The 24756-nt window shown below is 37.4% G+C and overlaps 1 long non-coding RNA gene across 2 annotated transcripts in view; it reads right to left on the bottom strand.

Annotated features, from left to right (window-relative positions):
- Positions 1-24756, bottom strand: part of LOC141379180 (uncharacterized) — a 36117-nt gene that overhangs the window by 9568 nt on the left and 1793 nt on the right. Inside the window, exons 2-5 of one of the 2 annotated variants that reach the window (XR_012395258.1) lie at positions 22497-22844; positions 5911-6104; positions 5168-5276; positions 4779-4859 (exon numbers count right to left, since the gene is read on the bottom strand). This is a non-coding gene — a long non-coding RNA (uncharacterized lncRNA). The remainder of the gene's footprint in view (positions 1-4778; positions 4860-5167; positions 5277-5910; positions 6105-22496; positions 22845-24756) is intronic. The other variant, XR_012395257.1, reaches the window with a different exon arrangement.

The raw sequence follows: 24756 nt of genomic DNA, 5'->3' as shown, positions 1-24756 counted from the left end.
CTTGCCCTGCTCCAAGCAGCAGGTCTTTGAAAACCTTGGGAACAAAAAAAAAGGGGGGGAAAAAAGGGAGTAAAAGCCCTTTAAAGCGAATACCCACGGAATAGTGGCTTTCTGAGAGAATCTAGGTAAGATAAACCAAGACTGAGACATTTTCTCCCTGAAGTTTTTAGCCTGAAACTTTAACTCAGGAAGGAATATTCAGAAATGCACCTGCTTTCAAGCCTATTTCTGCATGTGTTTGTGTTTTAATGTAATTTTACTTTTAGCTCCCTTTTGCAATTACGCCTGGAGACTAGTTCCCGTCTTGTTTGTCTTTGACTTGCATCAGACTGGAAAACAAGGCAATTCTTATTTTATTATTTTTTTACACACACACACACACACACACACACACACACACACACACACACACACACACACACACACACACACACACACACACACACACACACACACACACACACACACACACACACACACACACACACACACACACAAAGATGCTGAGGGAGCAACATAAATTCAATTTTGTGCTAATCTCTTTGATTTGACAAATATGCCTTTCGGTGACAAAAAAACAAAACAATAAAAAGCAAAAAGTAACTCCATTTTCCAAAACTCAAGCTTTTTCTGAAAACGTACCCCTATATGCACTCTGGAGAGCGCCAAATACATCTCAGGAGGTACATTTTTTGTTTTTGTGAATCCACCAGAGGCAGCTGTGCATGCTTTTGAGATCATAATTTTCTCTTACGAGTGCCTTTCGCACCTGCTGTTATTGTGTAAATCCACCAGAGGCCACTGTCGACTGACTGACTGACTGATCAACTGACACAACCGGCAGTGTTTTGAAAAGCAACAATTGACTCGACTACTCAATTCTCAATATCCAACTGACAATGTTTTCAAAAGCACCAACTGACCCAACAACCGCCTTCCCTAAACCCAACCGATAGTGTTTTCAAAAGCACATATTGACCAGTGCCCATCAACTTCTCTTAACCCAACCGATTATGTTTTTTAAAAGCACTGATTGACCAGCGCCCACCGCCTTCTCTAAACCCAAACTATAGTGTTTTCAAAAGGACCGATTGACCAGTGCCCATCCACTTTTCTAAACTTAACCAATAGTGTTTTCAAAAGCACCGATTGACCAGGGCCCACAACCTTCCTTAAACCCAAGCAACAGTGTTTTTAAAAGCACAGATTGAACCGCCCATCCACTTCCCTAAATCTAACCAATAGTGTTTTCAAAAGCACCAATTGACCAGTGCTCATCCACTTTCCTAAACCCAACCAATAGTGTTTTCAAAAGCACCGATTGACCAGCGCCCACCACCTTCCCTAAACCCAACCAAGTGTTTTCAACATCACTAACTGACCAACGCTTATCCACTTCTCTAAACCCAACCAATAGTGCTTTCAAAAGCACAGATTGACAAGCGCCCAGCTACCTCCCTAAACCCAAGCGACAGTGTTTTCAAAAATACTGATTGACCCGCCCACCACCTTCTCTAAACCCAACCAATAGTGTTTTCAAAAGCATTGATTGACCTGCGCCCAACCCCCTTCCCTAAACCCAAGAGACAGTGTTTTCAAAAGCACTGATTGACCAGCCCACCCACTTCCCTAAACCCAACCAATAGTGTTTTCATAAGCACTGATTGATCAGAGACCACCCACTTTCCTAAACCCAAGCGACAGTGTTTTCAAAAGCACAGATTGAAAAGCGTCCACTACCTTCCCTAAACCCAACTAATAGTGTTTTCAAAAGCACCAATTGACCAGCGCTCACCACCTTCCCTTAACCCAAGTGACAGTGTTTTTAAAAGCACCGATTGACCAGCGCCCACCCAATTCTTTAGACCCAATCAACAGCGTTTTCAAAAGCACTGATTGACCCATCTACCCATTTTACTAAACCCAAGCTATAGTTTTCAAAAGCACCGATTGACCAGCGCCCACCCACTTCCCTAAAACCAACCAATAGTCTTTTCAAAAGCACCGATTGACCTGCCCCCACCACCTTCCCTAAACCCAAGAGACAGTGTTTTCAAAAGCACTGATTGACCAGCCCAGCTCACCCACTTCCCTAAACCCAACCAATAGTGTTTTCATAAGCACTGATTGATCAGTTTATTTTATTTTTTGGCTTCTATTTTAGTCTTACCAGCTTTCTGACCGGACTCTAACCCTGTCATCGTGGTCAACTACTCACTGCATCTCATGTCCGCCAACGTACATGGCGAGCTACTGGACAGTCCACATAGAGGTAAGCGGTCAGCTGGTAAGCGTGAAAAGGAACACATCATAAAGCCTCGTAGCATTCATTTTATAGACCAAATGCAGCCATACGTACTTCTGGCTACATAATTCATGATCTCCAGAAATGTTTCTAGGGCTACATTTTCAGAACGAGCCTATGTTGATTTTTCATCTCCAATCAAGAAACACTTTTCCACCAACATTTAATTGCACTTTACAGTTCCTCGAACAGTTCTGTCACACTGCAGCACGCTCTCTTAAGCCGCAACGTGGTGTGAAATAGCACGGATCCTCAGATTATCTGGCCAAACTCAGCGAGACAGTCTTAAAGTCTAGAGTTAACCTTACATGACCAGAGGATGAACAAAAAAGAGCATTTTAGAATTGTCGGGGTTTGATGTTCATTTTTTCCCCCCTCACTGTGAGCACACACACCACACACACACCCTTGCTTTGAAATGTTTTTGACCAAGTTTCTTTCACAGGAAGCGCTGAGGTCAATACTCGTCTCTCTTATCCAGAGAAAATCTCCTATTCCTTTTCAAATGTGCCTTGTAAATCCCTGACCCATATCTCATTCCCTTTCAATCGCTGCACACTTCTGTAGTAGTAAAATAAATGAATGTGAATGCATACACAAATAAGTCAATTGAGAGATGAATGAGTTTCATTAAGGGTAATAGTTTGTGAGGTAGAACTTTACTTGAAATGGTGACAGCTTTATAATCATGACATGACACTTTATAATGCATGCTTGTGACAACTGTCATTAAGTGTCATTTACTCACTTAAGTCATTTTAAATGCAAAGGTGACACTGTTTGAGATGTCTGTTATGATTACTTGACATAGTGTGGTTTATTCATAAACTAATTCGAGAGGAACACGTGCTTATGATCAACACTTCTGGCTCCTCATTAGCTCCGTAATCTGCCCAAAACCAGAGTTTTTCACTCCAGCTATCTGCGTCTTGAAGCTTCCACACCTTTCACCCCTACTTTCCCCCCTTTTTTTCGATAGGGCGGCACGGTGGCCCAGTGGCTAGCACTGTTGCCTCACAGCAAGACAACCGCTGGTCCAACCTCCTATTGGTGTTTCTGTGGGCAGTTTACATGTTCTCCCTGTGTTCGCTTGGGGTTTTATCCGGGTTCCCCGGTTTCCTCCCACCATCCAAAAACATAAACCATAGCAATCGACTAAACCAAATTATCACCTAAGACAACCTTAATTTACACTTCTCACACGGAGACAAGCAGGGGAGTTCTCGAGACCTACCTGAGCCCGAACTCCATTCTCCCCCTTCTAACGGGAGGGAGCCCCTGGCTCGAGGATATTACGAGCTCAGGACTCTATCCAGGGACAGCATGCCAAATACGCTTTATTGGTTATCAGTTAACTCTTTAAAACAAGTTCATCAAACAATATCTTTGTGTTTTAAGGTAGGAATTGTTTTTAAAGGTGCAACTGGTATGGTCTGATTTGGTTTTCCCACTAAGTGACAAACATGACAGGAGCGAACATGCTTAGAAATGTCAGACTTTAACCCAGGCCAGAAAAAATATTGCACAATATGATGGAACGCTTTTGTTACTAAAAGACGTCCTGATAGAACACTCTCATGAGCTAACTGTAGAACATGAGGTGGATAAACAGCAGGCAGAAAAATCTGGCGAACTTCTTGCCACTTTTCGCTATAGTGTAAATGTAACGGAGGCCAGCTAGTGTGTGCTGTGCAGGTAAACCTCACTCCTCTGACCTCTAAAGGTGCTCTAGCGACAGACGCTAGAGGTCATGGTCTTTAGCCTCCTTGGTAGAGCAACCGACTCCCATGTGGAAGATCACCGGATCGAGACCAGCTGGGAGCGGGTTGGGTGGCGTAGGACCGGCGGGGTTACATTGGTGCCGTGACCCAGATGGGAGTGAGAATTAGGGGAGTAAGTGTAACGGAGGCCATCTAGTGTGTGCTGTGCAGGTAAATCTCACTCCTCTGACCTCTAAAGGTGCTCTAGCGACAAACGCCAGAGGCCATGGTCTTTAGCCTCCTTGGTAGAGCAACCGACTCCCATGCGGAAGGTCGCCGGATCGAGACCAGCTGGGAGCGGGTTGGGTGGTGTAGGACCGGCGGGCTTACATTGGTGCCGTGACCCAGATGGGAGTGAGAATTAGGGGAGTAAGTGTAACGGAGGCCAGCTAGTGTGTGCTGTGCAGGAAAATCTCACTCCTCTGACCTCTAAAGGTGCTCTAGCGACAAACGCCAGAGACCATGGTCTCTAGCCTCCTTGGTAGAGCAACCGACTCCCATGCTGAAGGTCGCCGGTTCGATACCAGCTCGGAGTGGGTTGGGTCGCGTAGGACCGGCGGGGTTACATAAAGGTTTCCATTTACGCATGAGTAGTCAGTCTTCCCAAAATTATGCAATCCTAATGTTGGGTACTTGAGTAATGTCAACAGCAACATCTCTTCAAGTAGCCAAGGAAGGATCAGAATTTTGAGCAGCAGCTAACTCCGACCTACCCAACTTAGAAGAAAGACTGATTACCAGAGATGGCTCACTGTCCTCTGCTACAACCTTGGATTCTGGTTCTGCCACCTTCCCTAGTGGAGAGAATATCACAGTGTCAGAAAGATCAAGAACATCTTTGAACTTCTGAGATTGGGCACGAGTTAGAGCGCAAACAGGAAATACAGAAGTGATTTGTGGGTCAAGTTCAGGTGTTTCAATCGTGAGTAGTTCATTCACAACTAATGGTCTAGGAAATCCAGCTAGTGGATACATATAGAGAGCGAATTATTTGACCAGAGCTACATATGGCTGCATTTAATCTTTAAAGCGAGCGATGTGGACCGTTATGATATCTCTGATGGCTTCTGTTTTCTTTTCGCACTCCCAGCTGACCGCTTACCTTTGTATGTACGGCTTTTTCGATGTTACCAGTTTTCCCAGTGCCTCACCATGTACGTCGGTGGACTTGAGATGCAGAGAGGAGTTGACCACAAGAACGGGGTTTGAGTCTGGCGAAGAACAGTTCCAGAAAGCAGGTAAAGCAAAAGCAAAAAAAATTTAATATAGAGGTAACTAACAGGGAGAGAATGTGGTAAGATCTGAATATGGGGTAAAAATCTGGCGAGGGCTTTTCTTTTTCTGGAATGCTTTTGAAAACACTATCGGTTGGGTTTAGAGATGGGGATATCGGTGAGTCAGTCAGTAGGTCAGTCAGTTGACAACAGGCTCTGATGGATTTACATGAGAACAGCAGGCGCGAATGACACTCGCGAGATTAATTTGAGATCTGAAAAAGCGTACACAGCGGCCTCTGGTGAATTTGCGAAAACAAAACCTGCAAAAAATTGTACCTCCTAGGACACATTTCATGATCTCCAGAAATGTATATAGGGGCACATATCAATAATGGGTTGTTAATAATTGTGTTATCTTGTTTTTTAATTAATTTTGTTTTGGTATTATGAAGTTGTGATAATGACAAACATCTCAATGTCATCTTTGCATTTAAGTGAAGTTTATTTATAGGCTAATTTCGAGAGGATCACATGCTTATGATTGACACGGCTGGCCCCGAGTCAAGCTAATGTATGATCTACCAATCAGACGATTCCTAACTTAGCATAAATATCCAAAGCATCTTACCTTAGTCATCTTCGCCTTGAATAATCCCTCCTCTCCTCCTCTTTTTTCTTTTTAGGGCAGCATGGCAACTCAGCACTGTTGCCTCACAGCAAGAACTCCTCCAGCTCGGGTCTCAACCAGGCCAGTTGGAATTTCTGTGCAGAGTTCATGTTTTCCTCGTTCTTTTGTGGGTTTTCCCCAGGTCCTCCGGTTTCCTTCAACAGTTCAAAACATGAGACATAAGCAAATTGGCTAAACCAAATCAGCACCATAGTCAAATTTCACCAGCAGCACACCCTTATAGCAATCCTTAAGCAGCAGGAGCGGGAGGGAGGGGGGTTCTCAAGATCTACCTAAGCTCAAACTCCCATTTCAAATGGGAGGGAGCCCCAGGCTCGAGGATCTTATGAGCTTAGGGCTCTCTAACAGGAAAACTAGCTCTTGAAAACAGAACTGAGCAAATGAGCATGCGTCATAAGCGTAAAATCTGGTTCATATTCATAAAATGTGTCGTGTCGTGATTATAAAGCTTCCATGACAGTCTTATGATCACCCCCTCCAAGCAGAGTGTTAGCATTATTAACTTTGTCATGCAAGAAATTGAAAATCATTACTGCAAAAAAAAAACACCAATACTTGCATTAATCAGTAGTTTGAACACAATCCAAACTATTTTTTGACTTGATCAAACTTTTCTGGCCTCTGGAACATCTGGAGCGGCCTGTTTTACAGCCAAACGATGTTAAAGTTTTATCGGAATATAAGATTAGCTCTCTACAACATAATTATGTAGATGGCCCCGACTCCATCGCTGGAATTATTCAATTTTCAGGCTGTGATCAAGACAGATGGCTTACAGCAGCGTTTAATCAATATCCTTCATTTATAATAGAACGTCTTTGAAGAATATGTGATAATAGTTTTATGGTTGATCGTCTTTGCCTGAATAAATGACCAGTGAGCTTCTCTGCCTTTAGACAACAAGACAAGCCTCATTGCCTGACTTTGCTGGATATTAAAATGAATTAAACTCTGTGTGTAATCCTCAGTATTAAAAAGAAATTGTCCAAAAAAGTTTGTGTGTTTAAATAGTGGGACTGTAGAGGAGTCAAATTACTGTGTTACTGGGTTGCATATAATTCCTTCATGTTGTAGAAACAGAAATCGATTGAGTTAATTGTTTTCAATTGTTGTACTTAATTGTTTTTACAAATTTAAGTGGATTGAACAATATAATTAAGTTGTCTAAATTAAGAAACTCAAGAATTGTGCTGGATTCAGCTAATTTTAAACAAGAAAATTTATTTATTTTTAGCTTAGTCCCTTTATTAATCTGGGGTTGCCACAATGAAATGAAATCCAGTATATGTTTTAAGAAACGGATGCCCTTCCAGCCACAAGCCAACATTGGGAAACATCCATACATACTCATTTCACACTCATACACACGGGCAATTTAGCTTACCCAGTTCACCTATATCACATATTTTTGGACTGTGGGGGAAACCAGAGCACCCAGAGGAAACCCACGCTGACACAGGGAGAACATGCAAACTCCACAAAGAAATGCCAACTGGCCAAGCCGAGACTCGAACCATCAACCTTCTTGCGATTGTTCTACTCACTGAGCCACCATGACCCGCTTATTTGTATTTATTTTATTTTTTAATTTAATTTAATTTAATTTAATTTAATTTAATTTAATTTAATTTAATTTAATTTAATTTAATTTAATTTAATTTAATTTAATTTAATTTAATTGATGCGTTTCCCAATCAACAACGTAACTCTTGGCTGAACTATCAAAGAACGATGCATCGTTTGGGAAAAGATCGATATAGTGATGAGTGTTTCCCAAAACCCGTAGTTTCTCTGTCGCAGATCCAGGAGGTAACTTAATTATTTTTACAAATTTAAGTGGATTGAACATAAAATAATTAAGTTGTCTCAAGAATTGTTTTGAGAAATTCAGGAACTGTGTTGATTCAGCTCATTTTAAACAAGTAATTTGAACAAGCAGCAAGAATCTTTGTTGAGGGTTGCATTTTCATCACAATATATCCTATGTTATGCAAAAATGAAAATGAAAGAAAATACAGTCTTTAAACAACATGAAGGTGAATACAGTGTTGGGGTAATGCATTACAAGTAACATGAGTCACATAATAATATTACTTTTCTAATTAACGAGTAAAGTAACACGTTACTTTTAAAAATGAAGTAATATTTGAGTGACACCCTTATCTTATTTATTTAATTTCTTTTGCTTTAACAGAACCAGATTTGGTTTGGTTCTGGCGTGCATTTCCCAAACAACGATGTAACTTGCAGCTGAACTATGACAAATGATTTTTAACAGAGCAATGAAATTTTTACAGTATGTCTGATAATATTTTTTCTTCTGGAGAAAGTCTTATTTGTTTTATTCCGTCTTGAATAAAAGCAGTTAATTAATTTTTTAAAAACTATTTTTGGTACAAAATTATTAGCCCCTTTAAGCTAATTTTTTTTCGATAGTCTACAGAACAAACCATCGTTATACAATAACTTGACTAATTACCTTAACCTGCCTAGTTCACCTTATTAACCTAGTTAAGCATTTAAATGTCACTTTAAGCTGTATAGAAGTGTCTTGAAAAATATCAAGTAAAATATTATTTACTGTCATCATGGTAAAGATAAAATAAATCAGTTATTAGAAATGAGTTATTAAAACTATTATGCTTAGAAATGTGCTGAAACAATCTTCCTTGAACAAAACAGAAATCGGGGGAAAAACAAAAAAACAGGGGCGCTAATAATTCAGGGGGGCTAATAAATCTGACTTCAACTGTATATACAGTTAAAGTTAATATTATTAGCCCCCCTTTAATTTGTTTTTCAAATATTTTCCAAATTATGCTATTTCCTATAATATGTTTTCTTCAGGAGAAATTATTTGTTTTATTTCAATATTTATAAAAGCAGTTTTTAATTTTATAAAACCATTTTAATAGCCCCTTTCACACATACAGATCTTACACACTTAAAGGTCTGTATGTGTGAACAGGCCCTTTTTAAAAATTACCGGTAAATTCGTTCAGGCTATTTTCCGGAAAGAGTAATTGTAACATTACCGGTAATTTGCCGGAATGCTGCGCTGTGTGAACGCAGAAGGAAGATTGCCGGAAAGAACGTGATCACGTCTAGAACGTGCTGACGTGAGACGTCTACTTTAGCCAATCAGAACAGTCAGACGCATTCACGTCCGAGCGGTTAATGAAAATAAAAGCCTCTAAATATTTTTCCAGACACATTTAGCTGCTAAATGTTAGTCAGACAACGTTTATATGTTCCTTCTTAATGCCAACTGTGTAAATAATTATCGATAATATGCTTATGGGTAAGCCCTTGTTTATCCTAAAGCTCTGCTTCTAGTTGCTTGACGTGTCGCGTGTGCGCGTGAAGCAGCTGGTGAGCGCCAGCACACACACGTCATGTACATCTCCACATGCGAAAGTGTTTCTCTGTATGTTTTCATCGAAGATGTTCACAATACTGATCCATCCAGAGTTTGTAATGTAGACAAATACAAGTGCAGCCGTTCAGAGCTCATTTCAGAATAATGATGTCAGAATTGACAGTATTTTGGAGTGGATGTGTGAATGCTCTTATCTGGAAAAATTCCGTAACATCCTCGCCTGTGTGAACAGCGCTTTTTTTCATTTACCGGTAAAGTCCTCCTGTAAATTTTCCAGATATTTACTGGCATCGCTGTGTGAAAGGGGCTATGTTCAATATTATTAGCCCCCTTAAGCGATATTTGTTTCGGACTTTCTACAGAACAAACCACTGTTATAATTGTTTGTTCATGTTAGTAAATACATTAACTAATGGACCACTGCAGTCTAATTGTTTAGTGACCTCTAAAAGTGTGTTCTCAGGAGGATCCCACATGAGTGTAGATCAGCAACACGTGTAGATCTGCTCTGAGTGAAGCTGTAGCGGGTCTGGATGTGCTACATGCTGTGTGACCTGAATTGCACTTAACGCTTCGATTGATTAAATCCTGGAAGCTGCTGAAACTCGTCTGCGGAACGGAAGGTGCTCTTTCAATCACCCGGAGAATTTCGTCATGCTTTGTGTGTATCGAGCCCCAGCCACAAGAGACTCGCATGGACAGAATTATTCAGGCTCTGGGGGAAAGTTTGCGATGAATCCGAGTTGACTCCGATCACCCGCGCAGGTTTGATTCCTTCATTAAAAGCACTCGAGTGAATTATGAGCAATTACAGTCATAGAGGCCAGTTAGAAAGCGCTTTTTTGGAAACATTTGGTCTGTCTGGAGTTTTGGCAGTCTTTATAAACAGCGGCTGGTTTTTGTTGGAGAGATCTTGAACTTGCTTGATTTGAAAACAGGTTAAACTGATTGGAAAAAAATGCTACAGTACACTGAAAAAAAAATTAACGTAAGTGGTTGCAAACAGTTTATATGGGCTGAATTTAATCAAACAAATTAAATTTAGTAAAGTTCAGCTTATTTTGTTTGTTTAAATTCAGCCCATATGAATTGTTTGCTACCACTTACCCTAAAAAAATAGAGTAAATCCAAAGAATCAGGGTTTTTTTTTCAAGTGCAACTAAAACTACACAGACAAAATGATTTAAATTCCTTGCATTTACTAAATTAATTTAAGTTAATTGGTTGAAAGAAATTTATTTGGATTAAATCCAAACAAACAAATTAGGTTGAACATTACTAATTTTGATTTGTTTGAATTTTAAATATTTAAATTAAATACATATAAAATGTTTGCAATCATTTTTTGCCGTGTAGACATATTGTAACTGTACAGGTTTGATCTCTTTTTTTTCACACCTTAATTAAACTGTGGCTTTTAGCTGTGATAATAGGTTGAAAAGCCTGTAACTGCACTCAAAAAAAGATTTGTGCTGCTTCTCCAAGCTACTTAAGCAACTTAAATTTGTAACAACAACAATTAAGTCAACCTAATCGATTTGTGTTGGTACAACAAGAAAACATTGGGTTTTCACAGTGTGCACTTTAAACTGGAGTAAATGATTAATTGGATTTACTAAATGTTTTTAAGGTACTGTAAGGGGTTATAAACAATTTGTATGGGCTGAATTTAAACAAACACATTCAATTTAGTAATGTTCAACTTAATTTGTTTAAATTCAGCCCAAATAAATAGTATGCAAGCACTTACCTTAAATAAAATGAGTAAATGCATTGAATATTTTTTTCAGCGTACATGAAGACTTTAAAATTATTGAGTGAATTAAATTACATTTAAATAAATTATATTGAAATTACTATTTTTATTTACAAAAATAGGCTCATGTACGCAATAAAATAAACAAGTGAAAATACTAAAACTATTAATTAACATTTGCTTAGAAAGAGAGCGAGAGAGGTCTAAAAATAACAAAAAATATATAGTGGGTTAAGTAAACTATTATTAATATATATATATATATATATATATATATATATATATATATATATATATATATATATATATATATATATATATATATACATACATATATATATATATATACATACATATACATATAAATATATATATATTAATAATTATATATATATATATATATATATATATATATATATATATATATATATATATATATATATATATATACATATATATATATATATATATATATATATATATATAAATATATATAAATATATATATATATATATATACATATATATATATAAATATATATATATATATATATATACACACATATATATATATATATATATATATATATATATATATATATATATATATATATATATATATATATATATATATTAATAATAATTTACTTAACCCACTATATATTTTTTTTTATTTTTAGACCTCTCTCGCTCTAAGCAAATGTTAATTAATAGTTTTAGTATTTTATGTTATTTTAAATAACTAGCTTGAACAAAAATATATTTGTGTTGTTATGATTTGCTTACCCTAAATATATTAATTCAGATAATTAAAGTGCACATGTTGTCCCACCACAGTGATGTATTAGTTGTTTCAGTTCATTTTTAATAAGTAGTTTAAACAAACAAAACTGTTTGAATGTTGTTATGATTTGCTCACCCTAAATGTGTTAATTAAATAATAAAAGACTGCATGTTGTCCCACCACTGTAGTTTAACAATCATTTTAAGCAATTAGCACACCATTTAAAGTATTAAAAGCTTATTTTATTTCACACTTTCTTCACACATTCTTGCTAAACCCAGATGTGTGCAGTTATCGTAGCTCTTGAATAACTAAAACACGTGTAACTTGTCACAATCTTGTCACATTATAAAGTTTCTCCTGCAGAAAACAAGACCAAGCAAACAGATAAATCTGACTGATGTGCAGCGGAGCGATGTCTACCTCCTTGCATCATTTCCGAGGATCTCTTCCCAACTACAACATTATTAATGTGCAGCAATTCCTCTTTTTTTTTTTTTTTTCCAGTAGATGTGGAGACTCGTGAATGCACATTATTTATTTCTGCATAATTAACAGTGTGGTGTCTAATAATGTGCAAATGTATTGCGGTGTGCCTAGACTAATAATATACACTTCAGCCAGCATCACTTGTGATAACAGTGTCCTCTAATTGGGTCCATTTCTACACAAGTAAGAGCACGGGAAGGTTTGTCAGATCTTATTACAACAAAACCACTGATGACTCACAATTATAAACTGCTCGCAATGCCTTGTGAGAAGCACATGCCCATGTTTTTCATTAGTTTACTTAAATAACATTAGTAAGATGTTAATTGGATTAAAATAGGATTGTTCTATTAAAATTAAACGTTGTTGAATTTATTTATTTAATTTGAAATTAACCCACTCGTATTTACACTCACCGGCCACTTTATTAGGTACACCTTACTAGCCTTAGGTTGGACCCCCTTTTGCCTTCAGAACTGCTTTAATCCTTCGTGGCAGAGGTTCAACAAGGTACTGGAAATATTCCTCAAAGATTTTGGTCCATATTGACATGATAGCATCATGAGGTTGCTGCAGATTTTTTGGATCATTCTCAGTTAACCGTACCAATGGTTGTGCGTGAAAATCTTAGTAGATTAGCAGTTTCTAAAATATATAGACCAGCCCGTCTTCCACCAACAACCATGCTACGTTCAAAGTCACTTTTCTGCCCCATTCTAATGCTCGGTTTGAACTGCAGCAGATCGTCTTGTCCATGTCTACACGCCTAAATGCATTGAGTTGCTGCCATTATTGTGTTATTAGCTATATTAAATGAAAATTAGAACTATTGAGTAGTCTTCTAACTAATGATGTAATCTGATTGACTGGAATAAGAGGGTATATATATATATATATATATATATATATATATATATATATATATATATATATATATATATATATTGAAGTCAGAATTATTAGCCCCCTTCAAATTTTTTTCTTCTGTTTTTAAATATTTCCCAAATGATGTTTAACAGAGCAAGGAAATTTTTACAGTATGTCTGATAATATTTATTCTAATGGAGAAAGTAATTTTTGTTTTATTTCGGCTAGAATAAAATCAGTTTTTAATTTTTTAAACATCATTTTAGGGACCAAATTATTAGCCCCTTTAAGCTAATTTTAAGTTAATTAGGTTAACCTGCCTAGTTAACCTAATTAACCTAGTTAAGCCTTTAAATGTCACTTTAGGCTGTATAGAAATGTCTTGAAAAATATCTAGTAAAATATTATTTACTGTCATCATGGCAAAGATAAAATAAATCAGTTATTAGAAATGAGTTATTAAAACTATTATGTTTAGAAATGTTTTGAAAAAATTAGCTCTCCGTTAAACAGAAATTGGGGAAAAAATAAACAAGCGGTCAATTAATTCAGGGGGGCTAATAATTCTGACTTCAACTGTATGTATGTATGTATGTATATATATATATATATATATATATATATATATATATATATATATATATATATATATATATATATATATATATATATATATATATATATATATACTCAAATAATATTCTGATTAGCTCCTTTTTAATTAAATTTTTAAATTATATATATATACACCTGAATAGAAAAAAAAACTGAATTTCCATAGAGTTACTAATTTTAAATAAAAAATATTAAATTATATCAAAGTAAATAATCCAGAAATGTATTTAAATGAATAAAAAAATTAAACACTGGCACATGAAAATAAGACAATGGATAAAAAAAAAATAATGATAAAATAAAAGTACAAAAGAATACAATACTCAAATGAGTAAAAAAATTATATAATAATGCAACACAATAGAAGCAATATGCTTTCATTTTATACTAATATTAATTTTTCTACACAGATGAAATATATAAAGTTTGACACCTAGTGGTTGATCTAGGTATTGCACACCTGGTTCAAAACAAGTGCAAGCACGGGTTGCCAGATTGGCGACACCAACAGCAGTGTGTCTTCTACGGCTTCAGTTTCTCGCAGCTGAACAACAGAAAACTACACAATGACACATCAGGTAAACCTCATGTGCTTTATTCAGTGTTAAATGCTAATAATGCGAGTTTGCCATTTTACTTGACTGTTTTTTGCCAGACTACTGAAAGCAGCAACGGATAGTTCACCTCAGATCTAGAAAATAAAATAAACCATTTGACCATTTATCTATATTTAATAAGGTTAAAGAGGTTTAATATGTTTTAATTAGATTATAAACCTTACCATTTCACTGGAGTGCAGTGAGTGCACTATTCTGTGCTTCTGAATGACTTTATTTACATTTCTATTGTGTTTTGTCTGGTGCAAACAGTCCAATTGCTTCAAGCTTCGTCACGTAGTGTGTTGTTAGGACACGCAGTTACAATGTAATCTGCTTCACCTAATGTTTACGATTGTAATATTGATATTATTTGCTTATTAAATATCTGACTTAAGCGTTGTTTTTCAGATAAACAAGAATGTTTCATGTTTCTTAAATATTTGCGTATTATTCAGAAATATCAAAAACTTACAGCACCTTTAAGTCATGAATAAGTTCTTAACTAATTCCTAAAACGAAGTCTAAACGGTGATGGTGTATTATAAGAAAAGAGAGATAGGGTGAATGTGGTGTGATGTAAAGGGCTTGAAAAGATAAAGCATGTGTCTTTGAATGGATCTGTATTGCGTCATACGTATGATTTACCGTATAAAACCCACCATATGGATACCTATGTAGGTCAACAAACACTCAGGTGGCTCTTTTGAAGTCTGTGTCTGCTCTCCAGCCCATGAAACATTACATGGTTTTTACTCAAAGTCAGACAGTGTGAAGTGTGTTCTCTTGCATCAGTGAATGTGCACACACCGGCCATATTATTAGGCTCAGCTTTCTAGTACTTTGTCGAATCCTTGTTTGAGTTCTTTGTGGCATAGATTTAACAAGCTGGACACGTTTCTGAGATATTTTTGGTCTATATTGATATTGCAGCATCACACAGGTACTACCGATTGGTCAACTGCACATCCATGATGCAAATCTCTCATTCCAGTACATGAGAAACCTGTTCTAATAGTTGGAGATTTGCTGTCTGTGGACGTCATTTAAGATTAGTGAGGCTGGTTTGAGGTGATTTGAGCTTTTTGACATGGAAATATATCCTTAAAGAAGCCATTATAAGAGTTGGTCTGGAAGAGATGCACACAAAGCGGATCTGTAATGTCAGAGGTTTCATGGCTAAATTTGTCGAGAGCTTCACATGGTTAATATACATGGACGAACTGCTACTGTATAGCCATACCTTTGGTCACTCATGCTAATGCCAAATGGCAGTTTCAATGGAGCCAGCAGTGTAAATCTTGGGCTGTGGGCAATGTAAAACATGTATTGTTCTCTGATGAGTCGACCTTCAATGTCTTTCCCACATCTGGGAGAGATGCACCCCCCCCCCCCCCCCCCAAAAAAAAGTATCACCCAATTGCATGCCCAGGGTGAAGCATGGGAGTGCATCAGCGATGGTTTAGGCTGCAATATCATGGTATTCTCTAGGCTTAATACTGGTGCTCCATGCCCTTGAAGGCAGTGCCGTGTATCAGGATGATGATGCGGCAATACACACAGCAAGACTGGTGACAGAGTGGTTTGATGAAAATGAAAATGTGGTTAAACATCTCCCATGGCCTGCACAGTGACCTGATCTAAACATTGAGTAACACTGAGGTTTTTTGAAGGAGCAAGGAAACGTTTTCCTCCAGCAGGATCATGTAGTGACCTGGGGTCCGTTCTTCGTACGTGGATTACTCAGTTAGCTGGATTTGGTTATTGATGATTTGACACGATCTAGGATCGTTTCGTTCTTCAAAGCTGATCCGAGAGTTGTTGTCATAGCAACAGTTCTGCTAGCTTAAACCTGATCGGGAGCAGGTTCAATTCATATCAACAGGATTAGATCGGCTCAGTTCAAGCAAATATAATACAGAAAGTATGTACCGAATTCTGATACTTTCTTACAGTAGTAGTTATATACACTTGGGAAAAGAGTGAATATTTTTTAAACTATATATATAAAGTTATAGTTATTAATAAAATAAATGAAGTTATAATTATATTAATAAATATATTATATTATATATATATATATATTAAAAATATATTAATAAAACTGCAATCTGCACTCTCGAAATGAAAGTAGCCTACAAAGACTGCCACCTGGTGGTGCACAGAGAAAACTTATTGATATGAACTTTTTAGATCGCTTAGTACAAATTGTTAATAATAAACATGCACAATATGTGACTTTTTTTTAAAAGCAATAATACATTTATGCAGTCATGAACATGTTTTGACAGATAATATGCCGGTGATTTGATGCTTCACAAAAGTTGTAGACGCCTTCACAAATATCAAAATGCTTTTGTAAACATCCAGTTATTCTTTACACAGATTAATAAAACAGCTACTATAATAAAGAAAATCTTTTCTAAATGCAGAACTAAATACATTGATTTGAATTGAAATGCATGATGAATACTCTTGACACATGAAAGAGTAAAGCCTGCAGCTCCCAACAAATGTGGAAGTTATTGGTTATTGGTTATTGCGTGTCATATTTAACAAGCCGTTTCCTGCTAATTTGATGTAATTTTGCTCGCATGGATAATTGAATATTAATCAGATGATGTCATTACGCAGCTGTGCCATCAGCCAATCTTTGCATTGCTGATCATGATCTCGAGGATCGATAGATCTGTCCTTCACAACACACGCAGCGATCTCAGATCAGTTTATCCAGGCATTCTAATCTGATTGGCGAACTTGTTCGAAGAACCAAATTAGCGAGAGATCAGTTATCAAGATGAAAAGATCCAGGATCTGCCAAATCATCTTAGATCATTTAAGCGAGGAACGAAGAACGGACCCCAGGACAACAGGTCCTGTCTACATAAGAAATACACATAGGGCAAATCACTAGTGATGTGGTGTTGTGCTCCGAGGCTTCGAAGCATGCATAAAAAAAAGGATACATCTCGCAGAAAAGCAGTGTACAGGAGCATAATTCATTTTGCCATTATCACGTGATCAGTGACGTCAGAAGCTTCGTTCTCACCTATACCCACGTGACTGCTTCGAATTTTGATTGAAAGGTATAAACACACTAATGTGTAAGTAAAGTGAGAGATTGGGCATCAATTACATACATTTCTACTGTTTCAATGCACTGCACCGGTCCCACACACCAGTCATTAAACTAAAATACAATAGTAATTTAAAGTAAAAAGGTTTTGAACCATACTAAAGTGTATAAGTGTAAGTTTTTACAACGATTTTTAAACAAAACCACTACATATCGTAGTATAGTGTTTAACTGAGACCAACTGGCAAGTGCAACTTGACGGCACCTCATCTAGCTTCCTCCTTAGAGCACCTACCATGCAGGAATCGCTGGTTCGATCCCCATTTAGAACAGGACTAGTTGGACTATAATAAATGTAAATGGTTTTGAATATCTTGGATTTTACTACAAGCATCGGTGGTGTAATGTGACATACCTTATGTGTAAAAACTACATTAATTGAGCAATTTGTTTATATTACTGTTGTTGTATATTACTACATGAGTAAGTTGGTCAGAAGTGAACATTTGACATTATTGCAACACGGTGCTTTCCTACATCAGAAGAGGTCCTCATCGAGCTCCGATTTAGAAAGCTTCGAGTAACGAAGCTTTTTCCGATACAATTGAGTCAAACGCTTCACTGGTTCAGAAATCTTAATTTCTCCATCACTACAAATCACTAGGGATGGCTGACGTGAAACTGACGTTTCGACACAGTGTCGAGATCCCGAAGCGCAAGTGTTTCGAAACACTGCACCGAAGCATGATCCGAAACCCCCAGGTCACGTGACTAAAGTGTTTCGAAACACCTGGGGCCTCATGTATCAACGCTGCGTACGCACAAAAACTTTGCGTACGCCAGATTTCACGCTCAGAATCGCTCACGTTTGGATTTACTAACAATGAACTGAACGTGGGAATGTGCGCAGCTTCACGGCAGCTTTCTGGCAGGCGTACGCACATTTTTTGTGCGTGTCTGTTTTATTTCTATTGGCGACTCCTAGAGACAGTTGTGTTAAATTCCTCTCTACAAAGTGTCTGAGCCTTGCAATGGCAGCTGTATGTGACGGGTTTAGCAGGTATATAAGGTTTCCATACCATACAGTTGACCAGCTAAACATTAAAGCACAATTTGCAGCGGTCGCCTGTTTTCCCAATGTAATCTGAGCGATCTACCGCACGCACATTGCTATAAAGACACTATCTGAAGATGAATTTGCATACGTGAATCAGAAACATTTCCATTCAATAAATGTGCAAATAAAATATGATGCTTATTGATATGAACTTATTGATGATTCCTACTTGTCTTTCTCGTGATAAATAGTTGGCAAAATCTGATATGTAGCGGGGAAAAAACAAAAATGAGTTCATCAGACGCTGGATTAGAGCCGAGTTCATGCTCGAACATATCAATTCATGATCACATACGCCTAATGAGTAGCGCCACTGAGACTGCTAAGTGTACTGCAACATTTTACAGATATAAACCACACAAAACCACATCAGCTAAACTGTCCCACTCTATTTTTTTCTTTTGTTGTTAATTCCGGAGAACAAACTTGCAAATAACACCGCTTTTCTCCGGTCTACCTCCGAAAGCAGCACCTCCAATTCACATTCTGTTCAATGTTTCTCTTTTTGCTTGATTTTGCCTTTGCTTTTTCGTTGGGTTTTGCCATTAGCATAGTCATTAGCATATTCATACGGGGGAGGAGGCAGGGAGGGGTTTTGTGCTCGTGCATGTTGCGCTCAGTTTCACGTTCATTCGGATGTACAAAAGAATATGCGTGAGATTCGGCGTACGCAGTGTTTCATACATCTGAATTTTTTTCTGCGTACGCACATTTACAGCTTTGTGCGTACGCAATGTTTTAGTAAGATTTCCACGCAAGTCTTCGTACATGAGGCCCCTGGTCACGTGAATAAAGCGATTCAAAGCAGAAGTGTTTCAAAACCTGGATAATTTGCATTTGACTAAGATGGTCAAGTTCAAATTTCCATCTCATATGGCCTAGTGGGCCGTGCGTGTGCATGTTGTAACATTGTTTCAATTTAATTTTGGGTTTGAATCCCGACTAGTACAAAAACACCAAAATCACCAAAAATGATTTTATGTATTTTAATCATGTTACTGTTTTATGGTGTAGTCTAGATAGGATACAGCTGCGGATACACCATCAATTTAGCATTATTTTTGTAACACTGCAAAACAATAATTAATATTTTTACAGTACAGTGATGGGTTTAGGTTTTGGATAGACGTTAATAAAATACAAGGGGAAATGTAATTAATAATATAAATAATTATCGTTAACTTCTGGACACAACTTTATCTGATCTAGCAACAACCCTGTTTTATGACCAAAACAATACAAATTTATTTACAAGATGTTTATTCGGATGTCAGAGCAATGTTGAAACAAAACGATACAAAAACAAAGCATTACCAACTGGTATTAAAGCATTTCAAAAAGAATTGTATCAGCCTGGATTCGAACCTACTATCCCCGGATGGTGATCACGAACTCTAACCGCTCGACTAAACAATTATAGGTTTAAAGCTACAAAGTGGGATTTCATACCTCAGTTTGCTCAACTGTTCTTTGCTGAAGCTGTTTCAGTGTAATACAAATAAAATGACCACTAGGTGGCACCGTAGAGTGGTGTTTCGAAACGTTTCGAAGCTTCGATACAGTTGCTTCGACTGTTTCAGTGTTTCACGAAGCCTCGCTTTGCCCACCACAACAAATCACAACTAAATATCGAAAATGCTCTCAAACTTAAACACGTACTCAATACTCACATTTGAGCAGCAACAATATTGTTCTCAAAAAATGTCAGAAGTGGGTCGGCAGTCTTAGTTCACCATGCCGCCATTCCCTCTAACAAACACAATTCACTTGCTCTATGGTGACCTGGAATATATCCAGTTACCACTCCCCTCTAGTGTAGCCTAGTGGCCTGTTGTAACATTGCAACCGCTGCTTCTGACAATGAACCAACACAATAATTAAAGCATGTGACGTTTGTTCGCTACAAGCTGTATCCACTTTGAAGAATGTACTTTTGTATTGCCTTAAAGTACATTTCAATGTGTATGAAGTGCCAAAAGGGAGAGAAAAATATGCAATTTTAGATGAATAGTTCAATGCATGGTTCAAACCGAATGTCAACATGAATGTGTAAAGAAGTGATGGGTTACTGGAGTTCTGCAGTGTTACATTATCATCATTATCACCATCTTTGACATACTGTTAGCTGTGGGCATCTGTTTCTGTCATTTGCAGAGCAAACCTCTTCTGATGACCTTCTTCCAAAGCAGCTCAGGGGATTATGGTGAAGCTTATATTGGCCACAGGTCAAAGGTTATCTGTTTCAGTCGACTTTCGGTCCACTTCTCCTGACAGCTGAGAGCTTATGCTATATGATGTGAGGAAGCTATAACAGGATTACCTCATTTACCTGCATAATTAAAGATTGTTTTATTGTCTGTACTCACTAAAGAAGACTCATTTGTTGGGTTTTGGTTACAAGTTACAATTCAATTTGAGCTCTGCTGGGCGCTTTGATGTTGATTACCACAAGGTGAAAAATTACTTTAAGTAACCTGTGATTGGGGTTTTTGGGGTGACATGGCGGCTCAGGGGTAAGCACTGTCGTCTCACAGCAAGAAGGTTGCTGGTTCACGTTCCGGCTGGGCCATTTGTCATTACTTTGAGGAGTTTGCATGTTCTCCCCATGTTGACATGGGAATCAACTAAATTGGCCGTAGTGTATGTGTGTGTGAGTGTGTATGGGTGTTTCCCAGTAGGCTACTGGGTTGCAGCTGGAATCCGCTGTGTAAAACATGCGCTGGATGAGTTGGTGGTTCACTATGGTGACCGCCGAATAATAAAGGGACTAAGCCGAAGGAAAATTAATGAATGATTTTGGCTTTTTACCATGATTCACAGAAACAGTCACTAAAATGTGATGACTGAAACAAGCTTATACAGTATGTCATGTCAATAATATTCAGAAAAAAAAATATTTGGTCTCTTAAACCAAATCATGTATTTACTGATTTTGTTGAATTGTTTTAATTTGCCATGATCCCTAATTTATTATCATTAATTATTATTTAAGGTGTTTTATTCCTTGATAGGAAAATCATTGAAGTACTCATTGGAAAAAACTCTATAGTTGAAAATAATAATAACAATAAACACCTATTCACCTTCACATTCACACACATACACTATGACCAATTTACTTCATTCAATTCACTGACACCGCATATCTTTGTATTGTGGGGGAAACCATATAGATATATATGCAGTTCAAAGCAAGCATCAGATAGGGGAAGAAAGGTGATTTAAATCACTTTAAACATGGCATGGTTGTTGGTGCCAGACAGGCTGGTCTGAGTATTTCAGGAACTGCTGATCTACTGGGATTTTCACGCACAACCATCTCTGGGGTTTACAGAGAATGGTCTGAAAAAGAGAAAATCCCCAGTGAGCGGCAGTTCTGTGGGAGTAAATGCCTTGTTGATGCCAGAGGTCAGAGAAGAATGGCCAGACTGGTTCCAGCTGATAGAAAGGCAACAGTAACACGAATAACCACATGTTACAACCACGGTCAGCAGAAGAGCATCTTTGAACATACAAGTCCAACCTTGGGGCAGATGGGCTACAGCAGCAGAGACCACACCGGGTGCCACTCCTGTCAGCTAAGAACAGGAAACTGAGGCTACAATTCACACAGGCTCACCAAAACTGGACAATAGAAGATTGGAGAAATGTTGCCTGATCGTTTTCTGCTGCCAAATTCAGATGGTCAGGTCAGAATTTGGTGTCAACAAAATGAAAGCATGGCTCCACCCTGCCTTGTATCAATGGTTCAGGCTGGTGGTGGAGGTGTAATGGCGTGAGGGATATTTTCTCGTCACACCTTGGCCCCATTAGTATCAATTGAGCATCGTGTCAATGCCACAGCCTACCTGAGTATTTTTGCTGACCATGTCCATCCCTTTATCAGCACAGTGTCTCCATCTTCTGATGACTACTTCCAGCAGGATAACGCACCATGTCATAAAGTGTGAATCATCTCAGACTGGTTTCTTGAACATGACAATGAGTTCACTGTACTCTAATGGCCTCCACAGTCACCAGAACTCAATCCAATAGAGCACCTTTGGGATGTGGTGGAACAGGAGAACGGCATCATGGATGTGCAGCCAACAAATCCACAGCAACTGCGTGATGCTATCATGTCAATATGGAGCAAAATTTCTGGAGAATATTTCCAGCACCTTGCTGAATTTCTGCCACGAATGATTAAAGCAGTTCTGAAGGCAAAAAAGGGTTTAACTCAGTTACTAGTATGGTGTACCTAATAAAATGGCCAGTGATATATATGTTAACTATAACCATATATATATATATATATATATATATATATATATATATATATATATATATATATATACACATACACACACACACACACACACACACACACACACACACACACACACACACATATATATACACACACACACACACACACACACATATATATATATATACACACACACACACATATATATATATATATACAYATATATATATATATATATATATATATATATATATATATATATATATATATATATATATATATATATAATTTTTTTTTTTTTTTTCAAAATAAAGACTTAAAATTACCGGTCAGAATAATTAAGCTGTTCAATATTTACAGTTATATATTTGTTACACTAAATGTTGATAGAACCTTATTTTACATTTATATTGACAAAAAAATAAAAATTATGAGGTGTTAAAAAGACGAATTGCTTGCATTAACTATAAGATAATTTTAAATTATATAAAAATTTTTTTATAATTTGTGCTGTTTATTGAATTGCATCTGACTTTTAATATTCTAATACACAACAAATAATGAGAGTCCAAACATGCAAGCATGCTAAAAAAAAATCAAGTTGAAAAATCTTAATTTATTATAATTCTTAATGAGTCCTCCTCTACAGATCTCCACATGTGTCCTTGCTGGAAACATCTCTATTAAGCACTTGCCAAATCGACGTGTTAAACTTATTAAAGATTAAATTAAGATGAATGCGAACGCACATTTCCCTGTCCGTTCTGTATCCTGCTGTGCCATTAAGCATTCAGCAGATGCAGACAGTCAAATTATTCAGTGTTTGGTCAAATTATGTAATGGCGGTATCACAGATTGTGTTGCTTTGGCATACTGCAGGTGTTAATGAGACGACGTGATTTCTCTAAATCTAGAAAACAAAGGAAACACACATCGATAATCACAGGCTTAACAATTCCCCATACGCCACCGCAAGCCTGTTCCCTCCACACTCTTCCTCCTTATCCTGTTGAGGTTTCAGACTCATTATATCCAATCAAAGCCACGAGACAGCAACTGAAATGAGCAGCGGCTCTCGTGTGGAGTAATGGATCCGGAATGTTTCAATCTCGAGAAAAAGGTGGAAACACGGGGGCTAGATTGAACAGCCCTGAACCGTTTCGTCTTGGGTCATTGACGTCTTCCTTACAAATCCGAATATAAAGCGCCTCTCCGACCCGTTCACAATCACCATTCAAACACCTCTTTAGAAATCAATTTGTCTCACAGTTCTGTGTCTCGTTTGTGATTGTTAATTAAGGAAACTTGTAGCAATCGCTTTGTCGAATTAGACCTCGTCAGCCTTCTGCGCTTGTAATTGTTGCTCTCGATGCTTTATGCTGGCGTAGTAGCCCTTGATTACCTCTTGCATATGCATTTGGACGTGAATTACTTTCACAGCACAACCCGCTTTTTGATCGGGCCCGGCGTAAGTGGCGTCTCATCCTGTGTGGCTATTTGCATGCTAATTCCATATTGACTTGATTTCCAAGGTAATTAGAGACACGAAGCGAAGGCCACTGGCAGATGCATTCTTTCACTTTTCTTTTCATTGACGTTTCTTTTATTGTGTTCAATGCCGAACAGGGAAACTGATACTACTTGAAACCTCCCTGCGCCAACAGACATGATAAAACATTCACCTTCCATCACATTATCCTGTAAATGAGGGGTGTTTTTTTTCTTGTGTTCAATTACAGGACATGATAGAGGACTGCATTAAACATTCATTGATACTTATTGGTATGCAAGCGCTGCTTGTTTGCTGATAATCTCTAGAAGAGACTAAAGCCTCGGTCACACTAGAGTTTAAGCCCCAT

The sequence above is a fragment of the Danio rerio genome, chromosome 19, assembly GCF_049306965.1.
Source record: "Danio rerio strain Tuebingen ecotype United States chromosome 19, GRCz12tu, whole genome shotgun sequence".
NCBI lineage: Eukaryota > Metazoa > Chordata > Actinopteri > Cypriniformes > Danionidae > Danio > Danio rerio.
The sequence above is the reverse complement of the archived record's forward strand: the minus strand, read 5'-3'. Positions and strand labels throughout refer to the sequence as shown.